Source organism: Polyodon spathula, chromosome 9 (assembly GCF_017654505.1).
Source record: "Polyodon spathula isolate WHYD16114869_AA chromosome 9, ASM1765450v1, whole genome shotgun sequence".
NCBI lineage: Eukaryota > Metazoa > Chordata > Actinopteri > Acipenseriformes > Polyodontidae > Polyodon > Polyodon spathula.
The window spans coordinates 31,908,018-31,930,268 of NC_054542.1; the positions used below are offsets into that span (position 1 = coordinate 31,908,018).

Sequence of the window (22,251 nt, forward strand, 5' to 3'; positions counted from 1 at the left end):
CTATGTAGTAAAATAAAATACGTATTAAATGTTTATGGTACAAAATAAACGTTTTTAAAATGTTTGTCCGTAAATTTAAGGTTTACATTTTTTTTCAACATACATTTATTGGCGTTTAGCATGTTTTTAAAATGGACACAACTGTTATCTTTGGAAACATTTGCATCCCTGTGTGTGTGGTTCATATAATTCATTTGTGTGTATATGACTATATATAGTATATGATTATAAAAGCTTTGTGAAAGATCTATTTATTTATTTCTTGCCCTACATATTCTTGTCTACAGGTCACGTCAGGTATTTAAGATGCTCACTTTTTAGACTTACCTGCGAGGCTAAACATTGCACCATGAAACCAGGATGCTCACCTTTGGACCATATCAGATTATGGATGCCGATCTCTACTGTAAGATGTGGGGGATCAAATGTGTGGCAATTTCGGAAAACAAGGTGTGCCGTCACGACAAATTCTTCTAAACACAGATGGAGAGTATTGAAACTGCAGTGATAAGAAATATTTTTAATGTACCTAATATTAATCCCTGTAATTTCACCCCTTACAACCCCCCCTCTCTTTCTCACACACACACACACACACACACACACACACACTTGTTTGTTGCCTAAATGACAACTTTAAATTAGTTTAATTTATCATGCCTTTGTAGCACAGAAAAAGCACAGTAATGTACTCCCTTAACTGACTCCTCGCATTGTAACCAGGGATAACGTGTGAAATTGGTCGGCTTGAAAACACTAATCGGTATAATACTTATAAATGGTGCAGGCTGTTTTAGATTTCGCAACAAAACGAAGCTTAAATTCCCTTTACTACCAATGTCTTGACATAGAAAACTTGACATATACATTTTAAATTTATTTAAAATTTTAAACATTTTAAATTGGGACATTGTTGGGTATCATGACAGCATTGACTAACGTGTATTTTGTAACTTTTTTCTTTTCCCTGATTTCACACCGGTTAATGTTTTAAAATCTACGAAATATTCACAGGACATTTACTAGCATTAAAAAAAAATGAAATTGTGAGTAATATATCTCAAGTGCTTGCAAATGAAACAACACCTGACTGGGCTTGTTACGCTGGTACGAATTCTTAATAAATATCCCTTTTACAGCGTTTATTACGATTTGCAATCTGTATCTGTTTTTTAGTCACCGATATACTGCAGCTCTCACCCAGTGTAACATGTTTGGGTTTAATAGGCAGATATTTAATTAATGAGCAAGTCCTTCAAATCATATCAAACCTTTTTGTCCAGTTAGCCAGCAACAGACTGAGAGTTCACTAATCTTTTTTTTATACAACAAATTTAAAAAAAAAATGCTTGCAAATATTCAATTTACCAATTCAGATATAAATAAAATAACTGACAAAACCTCCCAGTGTGATTGGCATACAGATTGGGATTTCAGATAACATAACCCATATTTGGCAGCAACTCTTTAGTTTTAAAGATCTGTTATAAACAGTCAAGGTGTGTTATAAAGGATGATTCTTTTCACATATAATGTGTCAAAATCATAATACAGTATTTTTATAATAATATTCCTACATTATTCTGTTATATGCTCTTTAATATCATATAGATTTAGAAATAATTCCTCGAATTCAAGCAACCAACTTTTCTTGGGAAAAGTCTAAAATTCATTGACCTAGTTTTGTCAGGCTATTTACATACTGTATATTAGTCCGGACTGGGTAACTTGTTTAAAATCCATAGCCCCTGAAAAAGCACAATATTGCTACAAAGCAACGCTGTGTGGTGTCGGCAGGAACTGTTTTTCCTGCAGGTTTCGAATTTGGGTCAGGTAAAACAGCACCTGGGGGGCAAGACGAGCATTATTGCAACACCTGAGATATCGCAGACTTGAAAGATGAAATGATGACGACAACGGAATTCCAAACAGAATGGCGCAGAAGTTGCATGATGAGGGGGAAGAAGAGTTCTTTGTTGATGATATCAATCATGGCTAGGTTGTCACAGAACAGAATGGATTGTCATCACCAGGAAGGGGCCCATGGAGAAACTTCAACCACAAAGCGAGGATAGTGGTAGTTTTGAGCAGTGATGGAAGTAGAATTTCAGGGGCCAGGGTCTAGAGAACGATTAGACTAAGAAGTCTAAAAGCTAGGTTAGGTTTAGAGTTAGTGGTAGAGTAAATGTTGGAGCTAGGGTTAGGGTTGACAGTACGGTTAAGGCTAGGGTTAGGTTTGGAGCTAGGGTTAGGTTTTACGGTACTGTTAGGGCTAAGATTAGGTTTGGATATGGTTAAGGTTGGAGCTAGGGTTAGGTGAGGATTTGGGTTAGGGCAGGGTTGAGTTGGATAGGGTTAGGGTTAGAGGTAGACTAAGGGTTGGTTGGTTTCAAACAGTAAATGCGTATGAGAATCAAAGGAATCATTCATGGTGGAGAAGCAATGTAGAAAGCTAAATAATGTATCTGCTGTTTTTTTTTTAATTACTTTTTCCTTCTCACTTTCTTTCTTCCCCCATGGTGAAGAGGGGCTGAATTGATTGATTGATTTAGCTAGTAGTAATATGAAGGCGCAGTTAGAAAAAACATTCCTAGATTTAAACTAGCAATTCACAAGAATGTAGTGGCAAGATCAGATTTCAGTACTTTTTAAATTTTTTTTATAAATACATGCCCCAGGCCAGTTACTTTTCACCAACAAAGAACAGTAATGCCCTGAGGCTGAATATTGCCATTGGCCTGAGGGCAGAACTGGGTGTATAAAAATGACCCATTTAGTTTGCAGTTAAAGCATGTGATTTTTAAAAAAAAATCTAGACACAATTACAATGTCTTTCTGTTTCTATCTACAGTCAGTGTTCTTCCTTCAGTGCTGTAATAAATCTCCTTTTGTTTATAAAAACATGTTTTTGCTGCACATTTCTAAACCATAGACAACAGTTTCTATATTAATGCTTACTGGAATAATACATGTTTATATATTTATATGAAATGTATGTAATTATATACTATGAGAAATTATATGATGTATTACAGTATATGTATTATATATGTTATGTATATAATATATATATGTATACAAAATATATAATATATATATATATATATATATATATATATATATATATATATATATTATATATACCCGTTTCACGATATTATATATGTACCCTATAAATAAACACAACATGTCAAATGCACATCACAACAGTGTACAAAGTATATTAATGATCTTTGTACAGAACACATGTGTTTTTTTAATTTGTACATGCAAAAAGATAATCGAATAATTAAACGTGTCGTAAAGTTATGGCTCAATTTTACATAATATATAAATATCGTTTACGGTGAATTGCACTTTATTAATTCACGTGCAATTGTACCGAGACTCCAATTGAATGATTGATTAGCAATCGAGTCTTGGTACAGCTGCATAAAAGCAGCATGTTTTCACTCACTCGGGGATGTGTGTTTAGTGAGTGGACAATGGGATTGGAGTCAGAGGTAATAAGAATAGTTCAAGTTAAAATAATATCAGCTCACTGTGTTTGTCTGTGTAGTCCGTTTTATTTGCCTCTTTGTTTTGGCTACCAGTGCTGTGTCCTGTGTTTTGTTTGTCTTACAACCTTTTATTTTCTGTCTGTTCATTTATAAAATGCTGAGCACAAGCAAGCGCTCAGCTTCACCAAAAACTCCACCTCTCTGTTTGTTTTGTGTTGGTTCCTGTTTCAGGTCTGACGTCACCCAGTACAGCCATCTTTGTGACAATATATAACATGGCTTGGAAAAATAACCACGGCTGATTGAACATCATCACATGACCATGAGTATATATAGCCTATACCATGGCTTGCATACTAATGAGCCGGTTTACACTAAATAAACCAGTACATTCTAAATTCCATTACAAAATGCCATTTTATTTGTTATTAGTTACAAAAGCACAGCTGAAAATGAGTGGCATTTCACTTATTTCCTTTAATATATTTGGGGATGAAAATCCACATAAATGGTACAACACCAACTTTCTGAGTGAAGACAGCAGTCCATCTGAAAAAAATTAATAATAGAATAAGTGCAACTGCAAGAACAGACACAACAGTTGATGAGGAACAGTTAAATGAAATAGAAGAAAAAAGACTGAAAAAAACACAAATTATTAAAAACAAAAAACTACAGCATGGGCTAGTTAATGTACTTAAAGAAAAAAAAAATATGAACATTCATTTTATGGAAATAAATCCAAAAAATCTCAACAACATATGGGATTTTATGCCAGTGCAAGAAGTTCAACTAAGGACCAGTATTCAGCCTCCAGTTCTATAACTCTGAGCTGGACTAAATACATATTTTAACAGTAGGCTCTGCTGACAGCGAGTTTAAAACCAGTAACAATGTATTCCTGTCAGTCAGGAAATCTCTTATAAAAGCAGGTAACGACAAGGCCAAACACGACCCCCGAATTACCAGCCTGGATTTTAAGCATCTGCTAGAAACTGAAGTACTGTCCCCAGACACCACAGTTGGATTGTTGCGTAAAGTCTGGTTCGATCGTTAACTTAATCTAGCACGACTTGGACGTGAGGGTGTCCGACAACTAACAAAAATATATTTTGAGATCCAAAATCCTGAAAACGTGCTAGAATATGTGTTCCCCACATATAACGAGCTTACAAACTCACCTCAAGTCTCCATTGCAGCTGCTCTCCTACTTCCATATCGTTTGAAACTCTGCCCATCATCACATCTTGTATTCAGTTCCCTAGTTTCTAGCGAGATGACACTTTCGATACAGAAATTCATAATAATCTAACGTGTGCAATTTATTTTTAATAAACAAATAATGAATTAAGTTAAATTAAATTTGGGACTATATTACACTGCAGATGCATACACAATAAAAGTTTCTGGTTTTGTCTTAATTTAAATGTGTTTTAATTATTTTAATTATTTTTCTTCCCACAAATGACAGGTAGCCGTGTTATAAGCGGTATAAACCCCTTCGGCCGTGTGGTTCCAATGATATATACCAGTACTTGGGTGGTTAAAGGCCCTCGGCTAACGGCTCGGGCGTTATCACCACCCCGGGTGTGGTATATATCACGGGAACTGCACAGCCCGTCGTGGTTTATACCTTACATATATACATATGATGTATTATATGTATTTTTGTGATGTAATTATATATCAGTATTTGATTATGTACTATTTTAACATTGTAACGTATATGCTGTAAATGAATACTGGAAAGCATTCTTAATAAAAGCCTTAAAGTGGGGGGGGGGGGGGGGGGGGGCTATGTCTTGTAGGCTACATGTACATCTCGATTTTTGCTTTTGCAAATAAATAGATAAATTAAATACACATTGCAAGAGTTGGTGAATAATTTAATAGTTTAAAATCCAAGTTTAAAAATATCATTTTATAGAAGCTAAATAAATTAAACCCTGAAAAACACTGTGTGTATCTGCCTGTTTACGTTGGGTACAGTGCTCTCAGCGGCAGACCTATAAACTCCCAAGATGGCGGACCGAAATCTCGTTCGACTGCACTGAGAAGTCAGCAGTTGGCAGGTCTAGTTCTATATATGTCTATGATTGAAACAGGCCAAAATGAAATTAACCATCACCTAAGTCAAGATATTATAGGGTGGAATATGTAAGTGCTGACTGTAACATTGATGTATTTAAATAATACTCAAATGCTGCTGTTTGAATACTGGAGATAGCATTTTCAAGATGAAGAAGAGCAAGATAAACTATATGTTCTGATAATTTGGAAAACAATAGATTTTCACATATGTATTTAATTAGAATTTTCCTGCTCTGGTAACAATGGGACTGATTTTTCCATAGCTTTTCACTTCAAAGTGTATTTTTTTTTTTTTTCAGAAAGTACCAAAACAACCTTTGTTGTTGTACAATGAGAAATAAACAACCTACTGTAACATAGTGTAACTGTGAGTGTGGCAGCATTATTATTTGTGGACAGGAATAGGCTGGACTGTTGGTGATAAAGTCACACATCAGGCTCCCATAGTTCACATGCAGTATGAAATAGAGTGCACCCAGAAATGCAGGGAACTGGTTGTGATTGGGTGGGGTATGTTTAATGTAATACTTTATATTTACTGTAAAGGGCAATGTTTTATGATTGGTTGTGCTGTTGTACTTGTATCTTTTTATGTTCTTGTATGGGAATATAAATATGAGTGTCTGTGGGAATGTGGGGGTTCAAAAAGTGAGAACTATCTGTCGCTATTGTAATTTGCTATAATAAACTGAGAACTTGTGAACTGCATTACGGTCTGCAGAGTCTTACTTTCATTGTTTCTTACAATATTTTAACTGTCTTGAAATACCTATTAAGTTTACTGCTAGTTTTGTAACATTTGCAAGTGTTTTTCTCCTTTTTGAAAACATTTTGTAATTTACCTTTTGAAGTACAGTTTTAAAAATCAAGACCAATATGTTTTTGTTTTTTCGTTCCTTAATTAACACGCTTTCATTTCTGGAAAACACTGGCCCGAATAATCACAATTCTCGAAATTCCTCATGAAACAAAACTGGTCCAATTGGTCATCTGTATTCATGATCAGTGATATAAATACATTAACATCTGAAGGACAGTTTGCAAAGTTAACACATGATGTCATTTAATTTAAGTTTCTACTTACATGCAGTTTGCAAAACTGGGTGTAAATGAAAAAACTGATCTCTGGAACGTCATGTGAATATTTATTTGTTACTACAATAATGAGAGTTTGATTCAATAAAAAACAGCAAAGCTCCATTGGACCACCAACAAATGTGATTTAAGTATAATACATTTTCCATAAACCCCCAGCAGGCTTCTGCACCCCCTACAGATCCAATTCTCTATTCACACTACCTTGCTTAGGATTTTGAGGCTTCAGTACACTGTGCAATGCTACTTCCCTACCTAGTCGCTGTCAGCCAACCTTGAGCATGGTAGAATCATACAGAGCAAACAGACTATATTACTAAACAAGTAAGAAATTGGACCATGTAGATGATATAAGTTAAAGGAAAGTATTGATGGAGATATGGTTATTGAAATAGGTTTTACTGTGCCGCGCAAAAATTATAAAAAAGGACTAAAGTCATATACATTAGAAAACGTGTATTTCTGACCAAAAACAATGCCTATCAATTTTATAGACATGTCACATTTATTTATTTTTTTATCACTGCTAGCCCAATGAAATCAGATCTCTGTCATATACAGTTTATGCACCCTAAATCCAGAGCACACAACATACTGACCAGAATATACTATGGTGGTCTAACTGCAAAATTGGTAAGAAATTAGGAACTATTTCTGCATCAAATAGGGAATTTATTTATTTATTTATTTTTATTTAAGTGCATCACTTACACATAAGCATTGCAGTTTACAGTAAGAGTTAGTTTGCATTATATGATTTTTGCAATATTGTTTTAGAAACATCATTAAGAGATGCTTGAGACAGGTCATGTGCGCTATAATATAGCAAAGCTTCTCAATATAATCTTTTATGTCCAAGTCTGGCAGTGAAAAACAATTGATTGAGATGTTGTAAAACAAAGATATTTCCAGCACATTAAATATATAGATAATTGGCAAAGGTATTTTTTAATATTTGAGCTTAACCGTGGAACAATAACAATAATTTCCATTTTAATTCATCTCAAGTCTATCATTTTTGCTAGATTTTATTGAACTTTTGAATCATGCCCCACAGTATACTGTGCAGTCTCTTCTGCTATTAGTACCCATTGTGAGCCTCAAACCTAGTCTTAGTTAAAGCGATTTTCATGGAACTGGTAAGGTTTTGTGGAAATTCTGATGGCTAATAAGAGACAAGAATATGTTTTTAGGGTTACTACCCTTTTGTGGGATGATTATTATTTAAATATACACAGGTGGTTGAAATTAATGTGTCACCAGCCTTGAAACTAAAAGATTGGGTGTAGGACATGTATTTTTCCTAACTGCTTCCCCCTTAAATATATGAACACATTTGCACATAGAATATTGGCAGTCACCATTGCCGAAACATGTTTTGGAGTAAAATTAGTTTGCATATATTTAAGGCAATTGTCTCTTCAGGGATAGCAAAGTATTTTATGAGCAAGAGACCTGGGTGGGAAAATCTGGGCACTAAAAGCCATATGCCTAGTTGTTCTATGTTCCTATAAATGCAGAACATTTTGGGGAATCACTGCACTTGCGAGTTGGCTTGATCATTAAAATGTTTTGCATATAACCTGAAGATTGCATGTTTGATTACCTTGCACACCAAAGAAATGAAAGAAGCACAAAACTTTGGTGTCATTTTTTCTCTCAGACTCCCTCTATATACTACTACAACCCACAAAAAGATATGACCAAATTCAATATGAAAAATGTGCAAAAATGCAGAAAATCAGACAGGGGGCAAATACTTTTTCACAACACTATATATATATATATATATATATATATATATATATATATATATATATATATATAATATATATATATATATATATATATCGTTTCCAGGTCTGGTAATAGCTTACAATAAGATCCAATTTGTGAGTTAAATCATGACTCATTACTTTGTTCCTGTAAGTTATGCATTTCCACACTCATTGGTTATTATATTGACTACCTAAAAGGGGTTTAATCTAATTTTCATATTTGTTTAATCCTGTTTCAGTAAACCTCATCTCCATAAGCTATCATAGCAATGGCGCCGGAACCTTTAAAAATGGGGGGGCCAAGGTCCCGAGGTGAGGGGGGTAGCGGGGGTGCAATAATATTATTTTGAGAATGTACTTTTATTTCAAACAAACATCTAATGAGTAAAACTGTATTCAGATTATAAAATTAAGCCATAGCATAATATTACATACAATCATTTTGTAAAAAAATAAATAAAAGGCAGAACTTCCACTTATTGACACTGTAGTTCTAAACAACATCGAAGAGATGAATGTTTTCCCCATATAATATAATATTCAATCAAATATAGTTTTTGCCCAATATCTTTATAAGAAAAAAAAAAAAAAAAACAGCATTGAAATGTTACAGGAAAACCTAGAGTTCACCTTGGAGTGTTGCTTTGCTCTTAAAACAACTGACTTTGCTGTTGAGACACAAACACAATTGGTTGTTACAGTTAAAGGCTGAACCTATAAGCAAGCTGAAGTTTACAGGATTTGACAATGCCACAAAATTTACTTAAATCATTTACAAGATCTATGGAATCAGTCATATGTTTCTAAATATGGAAATAGAGGAGGTGGTTTTAACAGTTAAGGATAGGTCGATATTTTTTTCATGGTCTAAAAAAAGTATTAAATCAACAAAAGAAAATTGCATTGTCACATTCAAAACTGATCAGTTATACAGCCTACAACAAATGTCTAGATAATTAAAATGTCCCCAGCCCCCTGAATCTTGCTACAGAGTATAAATGTCTCTTATCAGGAGTAGTTACGCTTTGTTCAGACCTGTCAGAGTCCAACAGGCTAATTAACCCATTTGTGTCACTCGTGACACGGTCCAAATCCTGAGCCCCACAGAATGTACTCTGAGTAACCTTGAATTGGATGATTGAATTGGATGATTGACTTGGATGATTCAAATGAAGACATACTCTGTAAAGGTGGTGAAAAGGGCTGCTTTAAGAAGCACATTGTTTCCAGACCACTTACACTTTTATCTTCAGGCCTTCTTCATCTTTGTCCACAAGCCTTCAACTTCACCACCTGTTTTCACTTTTCAGACAAAGCAAGACCAAAAGAGAAGCACCCAACAGGAAGACAAACTTGCAGTAATCTTCTGTTAAGTATACTGGCCTAAATCTTAAAAATACAGTGTTATCTGAAGACCTGTATACATTTTGTGTTTATATTGATCTTAACTGTTTGGATTAATTTTAGACATAAACATATATGCATGTTAAACCATTAAATACTAGTATAAGTTAATTTAGATTTTAGGATTAAAATCAATTTATTGATTCTGCTGATCCTCATTAAATCAGTTAATTGAACTTAAGAACTTAATACTGATTAAAGCCAAAGATGATCAATATTATGGGGGAGATGTAAGGAAAAGCATAGAGTGATTTGCAGGTGCAAAACTCCTATAATGCTGCTGTAAAGTCACATTTTAATGGCACGCTAAAAATGCGGCATATATAAAGAATGGTGTTCATCTTGTGCTCTGCACTGGCTATCAAATTTACACTTTACCGTCATTTATCCATTAAAATGACATTGAAATGCTCTCAAATGAAAAAAAGAGTGTGGAATTGGGCGGGATCTGGATACTAAGCGGGCGCAAACATCATAATGTGATGGAAGGACTTTGCCTTGCACTTAGGGAATTGCTGACCCTTCAGAAACTTTACATCTCTTTTTACAAGGTCCAAGGCAATGTTAAATTGCTATTTATACTATTACCCTATCTATGTGGTACTTCAATGTTTTAATGATTTTTGCTATTATTGCTGAACCCAAACTTTATTTTAAAGTAATTATTGTAATAGTTACTGTTTGTATCTCTTTATTGTTAAATACTGTGTTCTCAGAATATGCAAAACACAGTAGATTGGCAGTGCAAATCATATATTTACTGCAATTTACCTCAGTTCTGTGCCAGAAATACTTTCAAATTATTGCATTATTAAACAATATTTTTAAATATTTTTAAATAAAGCAACTGCTTTAGACCATCTTGAAATGGTTTGCTGGCTATAGGTTGACAAGGTGTTTTAACTCTACAGTGGGACATGAATTCACCATTGTTGTGCAGGGCATCAATTATGGTCTCCATAGGTGTAATTTACATGGGTGACATGTCCCGCTCACTTTTTCAATGACATGGCACATGTCCCCCTCACATTGCAGCAGTGCTAAAACTTTTATTTCTAAATAGTTATTTGCATAATCACTATTGTACTGAGACAGCCTTGGCGCGCAATGCATTATGGGTGGTCTCAGCACAGAGGAGAAAGCTGATTTTGTTTTTCTTTTTGTTATGAAATGTCTTGATCGGGATACCATTTCCAGTACTATAAAATATTTGCTATTTGCATATTGGGGTCTTATTGCCATAGAGTGGCTGTGAAATGACCACAAAGGCGCCAAACTGAATGAAATGAACATTTATTTTAAATTCTATTACTATATGTCCCAGTTACAGAAACTGTCCCCTCCACTTTTGAAACCAAAGTTATGCCACTGATAGATTTTCTTACAGAACTACGGTTCTGTGAAACTTGAACTACAGCACTGCACTTGAAATCCATTTCTGATTTGATGTGTGATGTGTCCTCAAAACAATTGGTCTTCGAAAGTCACAAGCTAGTACAAGTTAACTACAGCTTGAAGAGTTCTGGAAATAGTGTAACTCCTCTAAATCCACAATACATTAGTTTAACTGCAGTATTTGAAAACATACAACAGTTAACTATTGTAAACTGTCATACAAACAGTTTTTGAATATATATATATATATATAATATATATATATATATATATATATATATATATATATATATATATATAGTACTGTTTGAAAGGGCAACATCCCCATTTATTGTAGTCTTGACGTTTATACTAGTTTACTGCTATACATTTTAATACTGCAGTAAATTACAGCAATCTGGTAAACACTACAGAATACTATAACCACATTTTTACAGCACACAACTTGTGTACTACCTTGTACTACAAGTTACTGTGGTTTACAGCAGTTTACTTCGTTAACTGTTGTACTTGGTTAAATACAATACCACTCACCAAATGTGTTTTTAGTTTCAAACAATAGAACAATGAACAATGGTTTATTAAAAGCAATGAACAATGCTTTATTAAAACAAACAAACAAAAAAAAAAAACAATCATTTTAACAGCATACACTTTCTCAACATTTAAAAGTTTAATTAGCTATGAAAAATACATGTACAAACAAGATTACAGCTGGAATATTATATCTGCCAATTGGTATTGTTTTAGTCTGTCTTTACTGCATAAACCAGGTGGAGCTTACAGTGTCATTTTGTTGAAGGAAAATCATGGAATAAAGGTACTTTTTGAAAATTAAGATATCTAGTTTAATATATAATCTCTTTAGAGATTATACGTTTAGGTAAATGGGCTGTCTCTCACGCGTCATGCAAAAAGCATCCGTGAAATGTAACCAGCAATATACACTACCCCTTTCTCCTTGATAAAAAAAAAAAAAAAAAGTACTCCTGTCACGCAATATAGAGGTTATCAAATGCTCTTAAATGTCATTATTCCTCTTACAAGACTATAACCACTTGTGCGTGGATCTGAATAACAAAGCACAAACTACTTAATATTTGACAATCATTTATAAAGTGGGTGGTTGTGCTTTTAGTAATAGTATAAGAAAATACTTTACATGTCTACTGGTTGCTTTGAATTTTTCATTGTTTAGTTCAATGCCTACAACAAATAAAGTAAAAAGTATAATATATGTGGCAATAGGTTTCCAAATACCACGTATGTTGGCAAGGCTTCTCTTTTGTGACAAACACAATGCAGAATAGGTGTAACATATCTTGCAATTCAGTACACCATATCCCAAACAAAAACATCTTTAAAATTTTTTTTAAAAAAATGAAAAGAAAACAAAGAACACAATCCCAAGTTATTCAAATATTCGACGTAATTAAAATGCCCGTAATAATATAACGCACACGTCAAAAACACACCTGCTTGCGAAAATGCAGCGTTTTCTAACTTCCCGCATAAAGGTAGTGGATATTGTTCCTGTGTATAATGGTGATGGAGTGGAATGCAGCATCTATTGGTTGGTGGCTTTGTAAATTTCATTCAGTTTGGTCCAATAGCAAAGGGAGAGAGAGCGGCTGGAGTCTCTCTCCCTCAATCTCTCTTTGCTGAGCAGTCTCGCTGTATCTCTATGAAGGCAGACAGAGACCCATACAACTTGCAATTCCCCTGCAGTGAATTAATGAATTTCCTACATAAATGTAGATAATTTACAAGTAAAAAGCAGATATTCTTCTCAGAAACAGAGTCTTGGGTGTAATGCATTCACTTGGACTGGGAGATTGTATTGGATTTTAGAGGACAGGAGACGGAGTTTTAGATTTTCGTTGTGATATTCGTTTTTTTGATCTGGAGTCCCGGGCTGTGTAGAGTGAGTTAGATGTTGCAGATATACTGAGGTGAGTTGGGAAATCTGATTTCTGGCTTGCTTTCATTGCTTTTATTGAAGATGCATTTCTAGAAAATGGCAACATTATCTTTTCCTTAGGTTAATGATATAGACCTATTTATTTATCTTTATTTTTGCTTTCATCGTTGATGCAGACAGTTTCCCGTTATGTGCGAGATGTTTATACAAAGTATAAAACGACAAACAAACACACAAGGAGGAAAAGCTTCTCCAGACAACACGTAGTATTTCGAGAAGCTCTGAATTTCTTGTGTTGTGCAAAAACAGGGCACAGTTTGATTTTTTATATATATATATATATATATATATATATATATATATATATATATATATATATATATATATATATATATAATGTCACACACGATCTACGTAATAATACATACCTGTGTCATCTCATTTTTTTACTTGGCAGAATTCTGTATTTTAAATTAGTAACATGTATATATTTTTGACATGACCTGGTGCAGACATTTGAAATAAAATCCCATTTGTTAAGCATTCTGGTTAGTTAATATACGTGGGGTGCTGGATGAACACTCTAGTTCAAATTTGTGTAGAATCTATTTTTAATTTATTTATGTTTTTTTTTTTTTTTTTTTTTTTTTTTTTCACTATGTGTGTAAGGTATCTGTAATGTATCTTAGTGTGTTCTGTAGGAGGAGATTCTGATAAACCAACAATTCGTATGTTCGTCAATTTCTTGCCAAAAAGAGAATTTGGGTATTTTTCTATGAATTCTTAAAGGTATATCCGAACATGTAACGTGTTTGCGTTTTTCTGTAGCAACCAGGACTTCAGCTGTTTTAAATTAAATACCACACAGCCCAGTAATTATATTTGGTTTTACTGTTTAACCTACTTTTTGTGCACATATTATTATTATTTATATTATTTATTATTTATTATTATATTATTATTATTATTATTATTATTATTATTATTATCCGAGTATTATTAAGAAACAGATGTAGCTCTAACTGAAACATGCGCCAGGACAGCACACAATCTGCAGATGCTTAAACTTGAGACAGACATCACTTGTGCCATTTGTATTCTGTCTGCATATTTCTGAGGTCAAAACAACCTGCTTCAAGACCCAGCATGCTGTAACAAATAAAACACATGCTTGCACTGTGACATACTGTAACAGTTACATGCAGCGTTCTTCATATTAATCAAGAGTTTATTGCATTTACACGCCTAATCATAATCGGATGTCTAGTTATAATATATAATACTGTACGTCTACTAATACTGTCTTCATGTGGTATTTTGTTATATAAGGGTCATGGGTGGACATACTGTAATACAGTAAGGTGGTTGAACTGCAATGACCAACAAAATAGGAAAGTTGGCTTTTAAGTTGGCTCTGCAGCATGGTTAAACGAAATGTAGTCAGGTAAAACATAATGCAATATATCCTAACGTTGTCTTTTTTTTTTTCACATGAGCAACATATGGATCATTTTAGAGGTTTAAAAACACATTACTACAATGCATTTTCACCAGCAAGTTCACAATAGAGCCACAAGGTGGTAGTGTGCACACCTATTTAAGCTCTGTAAGATTTGTAAATTGGTTAAACTGTTGCAGAACATTGGACATTTTCTTTGTGAAGAATGCAGGATGAGGAAGAGGAATTAACCCAACACACAAGTAGTTGTTTTAATGCACTTGACACATTATGCATGAGTAATACCTACCCACTCACATCACCATCCTTAATAATAATAATAATAATAATAATAATAATAATAATAGTGAAAAAGCACATTGCATCAATCTATTTAAGATGGCCAACTCCCAACTAATATGTAAACAGTAATTCATCCTTGACGTCTTGTGAATGCATTATAGCTGATGCACAATGTTCTCTTTTTAACAACTGGTGCAAGTTACAGAATTCTACTATATCCAGGTATGAATATTGGGTATTTATAGGTGTAAGGTGGTGTACTTCGGCTGTAACCATATACATGCTACATTGCTGCACAACTTGTCCTTATATTATCTTAAGCAAAATTGAATATCTGTCTAAATTTTTCTGAGGAAATACTGTATGACCTACTTAGATTTAAAAAAAAAAAAAAAAAAAAAAAAATATACAGTACATAAAAAAAAAAAAAAAAAATTTAAATCTTCATGTTGATTGCTTGCATGGTCTACCTAAAGGCATGGGTTATGGCGATTGATGTGAGGTTTCAAATTTGAAAGGGCAATACAATAATTGTGATTTTTAAAAGTGGTGACTTGAGGAGTAAGATAGGAAGTAGGGCATGTTTTTCTGAGTATTAGTCAGGGAACAGGCCAGATTTGAATTGCTTGTGATTGGGACTAACAATCCGTTGTATTTTAATGAACAATAGCTACATTTAGAATGAAAATAGAGATAGCACACTAGCTTTGTTGCACTATTGTTGTTTAAAAAAATCACTTGACCCTGTCCTTTTTTATTATGATAGGCTTTACAGCAAACTTCCAAGTGCCACACCAGTGGGTGTCATTTTATGGTAATTAAGGAGGGAGCTATGGTAATACTTCATATTACACGCGTCAGAAGAATGTTCCAATTTCACTAATCCTTGCCATTAGGGTTTACAACAGATGCAACGGGAGCATTCTACTGGTCATCTATTTTATTTTAATTTTTTTGTATCTCCAAAATTGGTTAAATGTAATAATTTGTTAAATGTTTCTGTTAAGATACCCGCATAGCACAAAAGGCATTCCTTAATGTGCTGTGCTAAAGTTGGGCCAACATGCTATCACTACTACCAATTAAATTAAGTTTTTTTTTTTTTTTTTTTTTTTTTTTTTAATTACAGTAATATGACCACTCTTTAATTTGTCCCTTGAATTTTATACATTATCACCCATGGAGTGATGTTAATTGTACCAAACTGTCGCTGGCCAAGTCCGTCTATCCAGCACCCCCGCCAACCACCCAACTACCATCAATGTGCATTACCAAAATTGGAAGACTGTAGTACGACGACGGCATGATGACTTCAAAATGCTAGAAAAATAATTTGTGAGTGTAAATTGTATTGTAGTAAACTGATGTTTACTGATTCATCAATGGCACCTCTTACAACACAGTTCTCCCTAACACCATGCTGGGGCTTAAGTTGAGCCATGCAGCAGAGATCAGTGCCCCATACTGAGCCAACAACACAGCACCACTAACTGAAACACCTGATTTTCCTTGGAACCCTGCATCTAAGTACTAAGCAGGCTCAGCCATTATTATCTTTGTATATGTTATGAGAACGGTGCACTCCCTATTCCACCATTTGTTCTTTGATATCTATAATGATATACAATGCCTACAAGAAGGGTTGAAAACCATCACATGTGGACCTTTTAAGTATTTTTTTTGTATCTGTTATTTTGAGTGTTGTATATCTGTAGACTGGCATTGGTTGTTTTAATGCAGTTACTATTCATATTGATTGCGTACAATACACCCTTTATGTGTACATGTTTAAGTTATGACCACATTGGATAAAAAATAAATAAATAAACAAACAAACAAAAAACTGCAAGTCAGCCAAGAAGAGTCTCACGTGTTACTGTAGTTGTTCGATGGTAATAACATACATGGCATAACAGTGAACCTGGCTGGTAGAAATACATACAGGCTCAATTTTAAAAAAGCAGTGCAGTGTGTCTATCAAGTCTATCTTATCAACCTTTACACTAAACACTATCATGGGACTAAGTTCTATAGGGACCTGATGTTAGGTTCCACACTTATTGCAGATCAGAAAGGTAGTTTAAAGAATAGTAGTCAGCAAAGCACTAACAAACTCAATATTATTCTCCCACTTCAGATTGCAGCTAATCTTATCAGCTCAGATGCACTCAAGCAATGTTTGTAAAGCATTTATGCTCTGAACCATTTCAGTCCCAACATCTGACAGGGTTATGTACTCCAGATGTAATCCAGACACCTGATAATAGACGTTTGAATCTATGCTTTAATTCCCCCAGACCATAATCACCCAAACTGACTGACATTCTCAATGCTGAAATAAAATAATGTTTAGTAGTAAAGTATAATCTGTAACTTATTTACTTGTGTAAATCAACACGTTATTGATGAATCCGAAGAAAAAGTGTACTGTGAAATGAAAACTCTTTGTATCGGTACCAGTGATGGCCTCTTAACACCTGTAACACAACCAAATTGAAGACCAGCATCAGTCCAACACTGTCTGATAAAAAAAAAAAAAAAAAAAATTATTACAGGAGAACCCATGTAACACAGAACGCGAGCGAGCACCAGCGACATTGAAGTACTGTTGCTGGTGCGCATACTGTCTTACTGCTAACAGTTGTATATTCTTAAGGGTATTTTTCACAAAACAATAGCTTATTTTAACATTTGAAAAATAAGAAACATAAAGTGCTGGAACACTGATCAGAGATCTTTATTTAAAGGTTCATACAGATTGAGAGTCCCTGATACATGAGGGCTGAGTGTGTCACAGCCTGGGGGCCTTTCTGTGGAAAGCATGCTCACCTTGGGGGTGCACTCCAGCTGTGTTTCTTCAACTAACCTTTGTCCTGGCACAGGGCACATCCAGCACTACACAGTGTACAGGGTCATTAATAAATGGGTTCTAACCAGGAGCATTTTCATAATCATTGCTGTAAATCCAAGTCTATTCAACAATAAATAAAAGTCTGTGGTATCATTATTCAAATATATTCATAACTAAACTCTGCTGTCTTCACAGCAGTGAGAACATTGATTGTATTAGATGGATTGCCTTCGAAAATACAAAAATTATGGCATAAATCAATCTTTTGAGCAAACAGTTTTATTAATGAGGTATTTTGTGTGTGTGTGTGTGTCTGAGTGTGATACAGTTTCTTTATTCCAGTTAATGTTCCAAAACTTTAAAAAATAATATTAGACTCAAAGAAGCAAGCAAAAATAATTAGAAACTGCTGGAGAGAAATTTTTACATTTAAACATATTGTATACTTACGAAATAAAAAAGTAATTTATAAGGCTTTGCCTGACTTGCCTGCACCCATTATTATAAGCTATGCTATGTAAAATTATTATTATTATTATATTGTTAACACTCTGAGGAGTATACTGTAGAGTTCCCACAGAGACATCCAGACATCGGAGTTGCATTTTGAGGATTGTAAACATTTTTTTTTTTTAAACTATACCAGTACTGCTCTAATGCAAATAAAGAAATGATAATACTATATTCCTTATTGATTGCCTTACTATAGCAATATAAAGCATCTCCAAACACAGAATATTGTATTTGTTATATAGATTTACCTTCCAAAATTGTGGTTGACAGGTAAGCAAATTGGTAGGTTAAGTGCCACAGATTTAAAATCTGCCATAAACTGATTTAATTCAGGCCCAGTACTTAATTATTAGGCTTTACAAAGGCTGGGAAGCCTATTCTTATTGCTATGTTATTATTATTATTATTATTATTATTATTATTATTATTATTATTATTATGTCTGAAGGCGTCTTTTTAACAGCTCACTGACTGAAAACACATACATAGGTAGAGGCCTATGGGCACATTACTAGACTGGTGTCCAAATATTTTAAACTCTTGACGACAAAAACAACGTAAGATGGAGATCTGACAGTGTCAGCAGATAACGCACGGATGGCCTATAAAAAAAGACGTTGAAACAAAATCAGTTGGACGGTTGGTTTGCCCGCTGCATTGGATTTGCGCAAAATATTCAAAGATCTTCTTGTCTGAAACTGCAATGTTGATTGGCACCAAAATGCTCATGACAAGGTCTTTTCTAAGTTTTGTAAAATCTCTGCTTTTTCGTTAAAAAACATGGATGCAGTGAGAAAAATAACAATTTCACGAGTGCTATATTTACATATATTAAATTAAAATCCATACTGCAATACCCTTGATTGAAAGTGGTTTTTAATTGAAAAACCACTTGTATGAACCATAACAAGAACAGTGTTGCACGTATGCTGTTCAGTGCTGAATAATAATCTGATTCAGGAATAAACACAGATGCGTATAATACCAGCATTCTTAAAACAATGTATATGTTTACATGAGTGGCTGACATACAATTAAATGAACATGGGGTAAGTTAGTATGTTGTGTATAAACAAAAAGCAACTACATTAAGTGGCCATTTTTTTTTAGGATTATCACATTGAATCCTAGAAAGTACAAAGGATGAATAGTAATCTTTTCAAAAAGTGTGGTTAACCTACTTAATATCAGATCTGTATCAGCTAGTACCATCATATCGTGTCATTTTCTCAAGTAATTATTAAAATGACCTTCACTTACTGTGACATTATAGGTTTAAGAAGTAAATTATCCTTTCAGGAAAACACAGTAATTAGGTTTGCTGAAGCAGCACCAAACTGTTTCTGAGAAACTGCAATTGATCAGATTAAATGAGCAAATGGTTCCATTGGTGCAAAGCAATGAGATATTACTGTTCAGATGCAACATGTTTCATTAGAGGGACATGTAAACAACTTCAGTGAGAACCCTTGTTAGTTCCTTATTCCAGGGGTTCTCAGCCTTCTTTGAATCATTGAATCATGCCCACCGTAGCATTTTTTTTACTTTCAATCCTTCACAATGGTGAAAATTATAATCGCACAATCACAGTGAATTATTAGCCATAATTTCATTACATCATCTTGGGTACAGTTCCATCCACTGCATAGAATGCCATACCTGATTCCAATGTTAAACAACAACAAAACACACATACCTCGTACCGTTTCTAAAATGGATTATCCTATTAAGTTCTCTCTTTTTTAAAATTGATGAATTTTCCAAAGAAAATATTACTGAAATGCTACACATTTTTGGAGACATACGTTTCTCCAAATGTACTTTTGTTTTTAATATTCTGTCATTAGCCAACACATTACCACAAACAACACACTGCAGTGCCAACTAAGGTAAATTCAATTTCCAAGTAAGTTCTTCATATTTCCGAACTTTTTGTTTTTTTTAAACAATTGCACAATTGCTTTTTTTCACACACCACAAACCGGTCTATTTTATGTACTGAACAAGAGTAGAATACGGCGGGAACAGAACCATCACTGATTCGAAAATACAGATTAGGACTCTGCTTTATTAAGTGTGGTTTTCCATACTAAATAAGTATCATTCTCATTGGTAAAATAATAAATAAATAGATAAATAAAAAATAAAATTCACATACTTAAGGGATTTTTAAAAAATGTTTTATTATTGAGAACTGCTGCCTAAGTCCATTAGCTACCCAAATACAAATAGAAATGACAATATATGGTCAGAAATTAGCATTTTGTCTTACAGCACTTGTATAGATAACCACATTGCCTTCACTTGTATCTGTCTGTCTGTTAGAAATTTACCAAGGAGTACTGCTTAATTGGATTGGTAATACAAATCAATATATCCTTTAATAATATTACCTTGTAAAAAACAAAAACAAAATCAATAGATACTGACATCAAAGTCTTGCAGAAAAATGCAAAGTGAGTATAACTTACATTACAGGTACACTAGTGCTATTCCAAATCTAGCATTTAGTTCTCACATGGTGTATAATTGTGTTTTGGAACATTCTTTATCTGTTTGGTTCTAATGGTGTTATCATTTATAGCTTTTGAAAATGCTGAAGACTTTGTAAATTGAATTGCGTAAAAACAAAACTCCATCAAAGTAGGGCTTCCACATTTACAACTAAACTAAACTGTACTGTTTACACATATCAATTGATTCTAAAAGAAGCCACACAATCTCGGGACCATGTCATGAGTAAACTGTACATTTAAAAAAAAAAAAAAAAAGTAGTGCTCAGAACACAACGTACTACAATAAACCAGTGATAAAGCAAATGAATAGCATATGAAAGCAATACGGCACAGTGTGCAGGGCTCTACGCTTAGATTTTTAACTACTGGCCCCTCGGGCCTCTGAGCTAGTGTTTTTACTGGTCCGGATGCAATTTTATCTGGCCAAATATATTTATATATTTTTGGTCATGATGGTTTTTATTTTCAGTATGTTGTGTATGGTAACCAAAGAGAGCCCACGTCTCAAAAGAAACTGGCTAAACGAAGCATTTCAATATGTGTTACTTTAACATGTATATAGCAAGTGCTAAAAGAAGTAATCCAAACTTGGGTAACATGAAATTAGAAAGGTAATTTAACGTTATGATGAGTATAAAGACATACTAAATGTTAAGCACAACAACGCAGTGACTATAAGAAAGGGCAAGATACTTTGAGTTGTAAAGGAGTTATTTTTTTAACTCTGGACTGCTGTTCAGTGTAAAACATCTACTGTTGACTTTCTGTGAATGGATGGAGTAAAGGCAACATCCAGGTATCTTTGTTTTGAATTATTGACAGGTTATTGAATAAACAAAGTAACTTGACTTCGATTCGTCTGATGTCAGTATTTGATGGCTAGTAATGTTAAACTATTGTAATGTTGGAATGTATTTTCTATTTTGGCCAGGTTACAATATTTACACTAAGATTGTTATAAATATTATTTGTTAGAATTAAACAAATGTAGAATATTTAGGTTGCTATATGATAGGTGTTATTTTATTCTGAATACACTACAGCAGAAATTATTATTTGGGGTTTGCGCAATATTATGCTATTGTTGCTTTAATTGGAAGAGGTACGCGCTGTGACGTTATTGCTCATTGAGTTCGGTGTATTTTAATTCAGTAAACAAAAGAAAAAAAAAAACGTGTGCCTAAGGAACTAGGGGACAGAGCGAAGACATCTCGTCTTGGACATTGTTTGAACACTTTGTGAATCCGGCTAAACTTTACTGGCTTACACTGTTATGCTGTCTACTTGTGCACAAGCATTTGTCTCTTGGTAGCGTAACGGTCCAGAGTTCGGGTAATCGAACACAAAAATGTTGCACTCTGTGTATTTAAATAGGAAACTATTCCAAATTCCCATCCCTAATCCTAATAATAAAACAATATTCATAATACAAAATAACAACAATCC

At 33.8% G+C, this 22,251-nt stretch overlaps 1 protein-coding gene across 1 annotated transcript in view; it reads left to right on the plus strand.

The window, feature by feature from the left end:
- The first annotated feature begins 12,958 nt into the window (after positions 1 to 12,958).
- The window catches only part of LOC121320666 (neuroligin-4, X-linked-like), a 66,639-nt gene continuing 57,346 nt past the window's right edge, over positions 12,959 to 22,251 (plus strand). Inside the window, exon 1 of the mRNA XM_041259214.1 lies at positions 12,959 to 13,215. The gene's annotated coding sequence lies outside the window, so the exon portion shown is untranslated. The remainder of the gene's footprint in view (positions 13,216 to 22,251) is intronic.